Here is a 5,456-nt window from a genome sequence, read left to right as displayed (position 1 = left end):
AAATAAACATCTCTGAAACAGCTAGCAAGAATCTGTCTGTCCATATATATTTCCTTTCCACGGGACTCCTGGTTTGATATATGCGTGTTGCAGGATCCCCACTGCAACATGAAGGATCATCTAATGACTTAAGCATGAACAAAAGTCTTCAGGGTGATTCGTGCCAATGCTGCTCGTAGACTGTTAGATGGTATCTCCTGAGAGAGGCAGTGAACGTCACAGCAGCAAGCAAAGGGAAGAAGAATGACTCAACACCATATAAATTGAAAGAAAAGCTGTTGCCTTTCCACTCTGTTTGATCTTTAATCAAATAGTTGTAGCGTTTGAAGAGGTATCGAACGTGGGAGGCATCTGGGAGTTCCTCCCTTCTCAGATCGTGTTCTATCTATAGATCTCTGATCAAGTGTGTGCCATGGATAGCGTGGCTCCAGGCAAGAATTACTCTTTTGGGACTCCCAACTTAAAGTGGGGAAACTTGCTGCTGCCACGTGAGCTCATTCATGTTTCCTGTGTCATCTTTTTTCCTCCTCTCCTTGTCGTTTGATAGGTAGAAGAACTTCAGAAGACTGTTCTGTCTGTAAACCCTCCTGACTTTGAAGCAGAAGAAAACTAAATGTTAATAACTGTAATAAAACAGAAGGCTAGGGTCTGGCCAAGTGAGCCCATTGGTTTATGGAAGGTGCTATGATTGGTTAGAATTTGGCACGTTGCCTTGCAGGGCAATGTTTTATTTTACATGCCTTTGTAGCTCATAAACCCAGTCACTAAAATAATTTCTTTTTCCAGAATAAAACTCCCATTTTAAGCTTTTTATGTTGAGCATGGAACTTGTCTAGCCTGTTCAGTAATAGTTACCTTGGGTACTAATATTTTTGAAGTGGAATTTGTGGTTTTGCTCTATGAAATGAAACTTCATCTTTTACCAACTGTTTCCTAATCCAACAAATTATTTTGAGTAAGCTTAAGAATAGTTTATGCCCTAAATGCTTTAATAGATCTACGTGCTTTAAAACTTGAGGTCTTTGGTATGATTCCTGTATCTGTTAACAACTGAGGTTTGTCTAAATGGAGAAAGAACTATTTTTCTTACATCTACATTCAGAGTAAATTGAGGCAGAACTGTTTGAGGTGAGTGCTGCCCTGCCTCAATCTGTTCTGAATATGTTTAGGGGGGAAAAAAACCACAAGAGGCTAATTTGAGCAGCAAATAAGAATCCTAACAAGATCAAGGCAATTAATACTTCTTCTGCTTTGAAAATGTCTGTGACAACAGGCTGCAGCAATCGAATTGTCACAGATGAGGATGGGCTGGCCATCTGTAACTGTGGCAGAGGCAGGGCATTATTGTGAGAATGTTATTAAGCCTGGGGAGGAGAAATTTGATTCATGCACAGGGAAATTTGTGGTATTGTTTGGCTTTCTATATTGCTGATCTCTGTGGTTTGCTGTGTGTCCGTGTTTTTGCATCTTAGCTTGAGTCAAACATAAAACAAGCACACAAACAAAACTACTAAAAAAAACCCCACCCAAAGATGGTTTGCATAGAAATTGATATGTAAAATTACTGTGTTTATTTTACAAGGGTTAGTAAATAAACAACATGTACTTGTCTGAAGAATAAGCTCTGAGGGAAAGCTTTGATTTTCAGTCTTTTTTTCTAGATGTATTAAATGTGTGAAGGAAAAGCACTATACTAGAATTTGTACCAAAGTAGAGTAATTTTGTGGAGATTTGCGTGCAAGTGAATTGAACAAAGCTTTCTGATTTTTTTCATTTTCCCTTGAACAATAGAAGTAAGACAGTATTATGAATTTATTAATCAGTTTTTCCAGTCTTAACAGGTTTAGAAGAGTCTGTAACTATTTGTGTTCCCATGGCTTCTGCAGAAATTCAAGGCTTTTCAGAGGAGCAAAGCCCCCATCAGTGCTTGGACCACTGGAGAGAGCAATTAGAGAATTCAAAAGGAGCTTCACTACCTTTGCTGCTTCTGTATTTTATTATATGTGAGTCCTCTGAGTGACAGTCAGAATTTTGGGTCCTGTATTAAAGCAGCTGTTGATACAAACAGGAATCAAGCAGTTGTCAGATGGAAAGTTGCAGAAGTTTTTGTTGCATAGTGCAGTACTTTGAGTGCTCTCAGATGGTTGGTTTGTATCTGTCTTGCATCCTAGATTTGCACTGAATGACGAGTTTGAGGTCAGGGAAGAATGTTTCCCATTTTGGATAAATTTGGAGAAGGGGGTGGTGATTATCCCTTTCCGTGTAGCCTGGGCATGTTGCTTCCTGCAGTTCTACAGGCATTAGCATGTAATGGTTCCTTGCTTCCAAGGTTTGGATAAATCCCTTCAGCTCCCTTGTTTTCCATCCTGTGGTGTATTTGAGGTTTCAGGCCTTTGGTTTCCTAGATATTTATTCCTGTACTTGCTGCTCTCACTGGTGGGTGGTTTGCCATCAGTGTGAGCTGAGAGCACAGCACATGATCTGTAGACCCTTTGAACATGACTCTGTGGTGCAAACAGCTGGTGTTACCCCCAGGACCACCTTGTCTTGCCTTCGTTAAGTCCGAGGCAGAATTACACTTAATTTTTAATTGGTAGCATATGATGTTAATCAAACCATGTATTTCCTAAAGTGACACACATTGACATCTATATGCAAATGTGAAGTGGGATTAGAAAGATGCAGTTGGTTGGGAAAAGGTTTAGTTTAGATTTTGATTAAAGCTTTGTGGAATTTTCTTTTTCTTCTTTCTTTTTCACAGTAGAGATGTGATAAGATACGCTGCAATCTTCCAGTGCCATGTGGCAGTGCAAGATTTTTGTGGTTGTGGTTCTCCTGTGGGCTTCTGCTTCGTGTTGGAACTTGTGGAATAATTTCAAAGTGAAATTAATTTCTGAGCTCCTGGACATTCAGTTTACATCAGATCTCATTCAGGATCTATGCTCTCTTAAATGAAATGTAACAGACTCTTGTTTTGGGGAAAATGTGACATTTTTTCTCAAATCTTTCTCAAAGATGTCTTAGACCAGGCTGGATGGGCCCTGAGCAAACTGGTCTGGTGAGTGGCATCCTTGGCCATGGTGGGGGGGGGGTTGGAACTACATCATCTTTTAGGTCCCTTCTAGCCCTCAACATTCTCTGATTCCATGATTACTTCAGTGACATTTCTGCAAATAGGTCCATCCAAGGATCTTATTCCCTAGTTCTGTGTGTAAGCTGAAGTAAAAAGATAGCTGTAGATGCAGATGTTAATTAGACTTAGCCAATGGTGAATAATGAAGCAATACACATTATATAAGCCCTGTGGATAAGTAATAAATCATGGTACAAATGCTCTTAAAAAATGTTGTGTTCTTTTCTAAAAAATTCTCATTCTTATTTGAGAATTTCTTATTTTTATACCATCTAAAGCACGTCTTCTGTATAAAATACAGTTTCTTTGTTTCCTAGTGAACTGATTTGTCAGATTAAAATTGCCTCTTTTATTCTTCTCCTTTTTTTCAGTCCTCTGGAATCTGACTTTATAATTAATTTATTTGTCCCCCAATACTTAGCCATCTTATTCTTGGATCCTCACTATTTTGCATCATTCAAGCTGTAGGTGATGCACAGCTCCTATCCCCAACCCCCCAGAAGTTGTTACATATTTTTCATATGAAAGGATAATCTCTCATCATGGAAATGGGTTCTGGTGGTGAAACTTCACCCGCAGCTGAAGCATTAGCTGTGAATGACATGTATGGTAGGAATAAATGAACTGCAGAGCTGTGCAGCTGCTTTACCTTGAAACCCTGTCTGAGGAACTGCTGCACTTTGGGGAGGAAAGCAGGAAGAGTGTGCTGTGCCAGTCCATGGGCAAGGAGGGCTGGCAAAATCCTTCATCTGTCATTTCTACCACTTCCCTCCCATTTCTGTGATTAATTGTCACCCAGATGCAGCATTCTCCTTGAAAACCAGCCTGGGCTGGTTTGTTCTCTGAAAGTTTGTGTCTGGTGAGGTGGTTGTCAATCACTGCTCATGGTGCTCTGCTCAGCACTCCTCGTGCTTCTGTTATATCCCTGTTGTCAGGGATATAAATTTAATGACAAAACCTTCTGGGTTAATCTGTCTCAGGCTGTGAATTGTCTTGTGTACCACTTGTGAATGGCCAAAGGGATTAAATAGGGGATAAATAAATAATGGTCTTCTATAAAAGACCACTGTTTTGTCTCCCCTTCCAGCAGATACAGCTACTATATTAATATTACACTAATAATAATATTAATGTAACATTTCCTCTGGTTTTTGGATCATCCTGGTGATCAGGTCAGAAGAGCTTGGCAATTGGTGGTCCCTATGAAAACAGAACAGAGAAGAAAATCTTATGACGGGGGACTAGAAACAGTTGAAATCATAGACTTCGGATCACCAGCAATGTCTGTGTTAGGTATATACAGAGCGACCCAATCCATATATTTTCATCTAAGTGTAGGAAGAGTCCTTCTGGATAAGGGCATAGGAGATTCTGTAGTGTAAATAATATTTTGTCTGTCAAGTTAGGTACCTTCTTTAAGTTATCCACACCTTTACCTTTCACCTTTCTCTTTTCCTTGGTAAGACTTCTTTCAGCTACTCATTTTCTCCTTAGTGGGTCTTCAGAGTTTGGTGACTGTTCAATATTTTGGGTCCAAAACCTTACATTTTTTTTCATGATCAATCTAAAACAGCTGTGTCTTCTTTTTCTACTTCGGAATATCACATTCCAGACCCAGCAACAAGAGAAAACGTAGCTCTGCATCTTTTTGAATTAGCATCAGCAGGGCAGCAATCTTGCTTATGAAAAACTGGGGATAAAGATCACGAAACAACCTTTCAGGAACTATCATTCTTACTTGGAAAAGCATACAAATATGGCATGTGAAAAGAACATTTGTTGAGTTTTGGATAGGCAAGGAGAGTAGATGCTAGTGGGTGCTCCTTAAGTAACGTTTATGTTTGCAATTAGAGGGGAGTTTTGCGAGAGAGAGAAAAGCAGATTATTTGTTATAAAATATATTAAGTGCAAGGGTGTTTTTTCCCCTCTCGGAACGGAGAGTTGCCAATATATAAACATTTCAGAGAGAATTTTACACCACCTCATCTTCATGTCAGGCAGCATTTAATGGTTGAACGATCTCCTGCCCCAGCACTTGGCAGTTATTCTCCAGGGGCTGACTTTGAGGATTACAATGACAGCCTATCAGTGGATCTTTTCCAATATAAACTAGACTAGGACCATTTAAAATCAGTTGCTATCAACAAGTCAAATTAACTTTATTTGTGTTAGAGGTTTTCCTAGGAGTATTTTATAACAGCGTGGAATTTTAATATCCGGACGGGCTTTTCCTATTGTTGGTGTGATTTGGGAATGTGCTAATTCATGTGATTAAGAGCAATTTACCTGATGTCTTTCAGAATTATCTGTTTAGTAACATGCA

At 39.4% G+C, this 5,456-nt stretch overlaps 1 protein-coding gene across 1 annotated transcript in view; it reads left to right on the top strand.

Annotated features, from left to right (window-relative positions):
- FAT4 (FAT atypical cadherin 4) overlaps window positions 1-5,456 on the top strand; it is a gene marked incomplete at its 5' end in the record, with an annotated part of 124,444 nt that overhangs the window by 57,970 nt on the left and 61,018 nt on the right.

The sequence above is a fragment of the Corvus brachyrhynchos genome, unplaced genomic scaffold, assembly GCF_000691975.1.
Source record: "Corvus brachyrhynchos isolate BGI_N302 unplaced genomic scaffold, ASM69197v1 scaffold105, whole genome shotgun sequence".
Lineage (NCBI taxonomy): Eukaryota > Metazoa > Chordata > Aves > Passeriformes > Corvidae > Corvus > Corvus brachyrhynchos.
Note: the sequence above shows the minus strand (reverse complement) of the source record. Positions and strands in the feature narration are given on the sequence as shown.